Source organism: Antrostomus carolinensis, unplaced genomic scaffold (assembly GCF_000700745.2).
Source record: "Antrostomus carolinensis isolate BGI_N321 unplaced genomic scaffold, ASM70074v2 scaffold18713, whole genome shotgun sequence".
Taxonomy (NCBI): domain Eukaryota; kingdom Metazoa; phylum Chordata; class Aves; order Caprimulgiformes; family Caprimulgidae; genus Antrostomus; species Antrostomus carolinensis.
In genome coordinates this window covers 3,146-3,353 of record NW_010303345.1, presented here as the reverse complement: position 1 = coordinate 3,353, position 208 = coordinate 3,146, and positions in this window count along the sequence as shown.

Below are 208 nucleotides of genomic sequence, written 5' to 3'. Positions count from 1 at the left end.
TGGGGATGGGGATGGGATGGGGATGGGGACGGGGATGGGGACGGGGATAGGATGGGACAAGGGATGTAGATGGGAGAGGGTGAGGATAGAGATAGGGACAGAGATGGGGATGAGGACAGGGATGGGGACAGGGATGGTGACAGGATGGGGGACTGGGATGGGGATGAGGACAGGGATGGGCACAGGGATGGTGATGGGGTGGAGTATT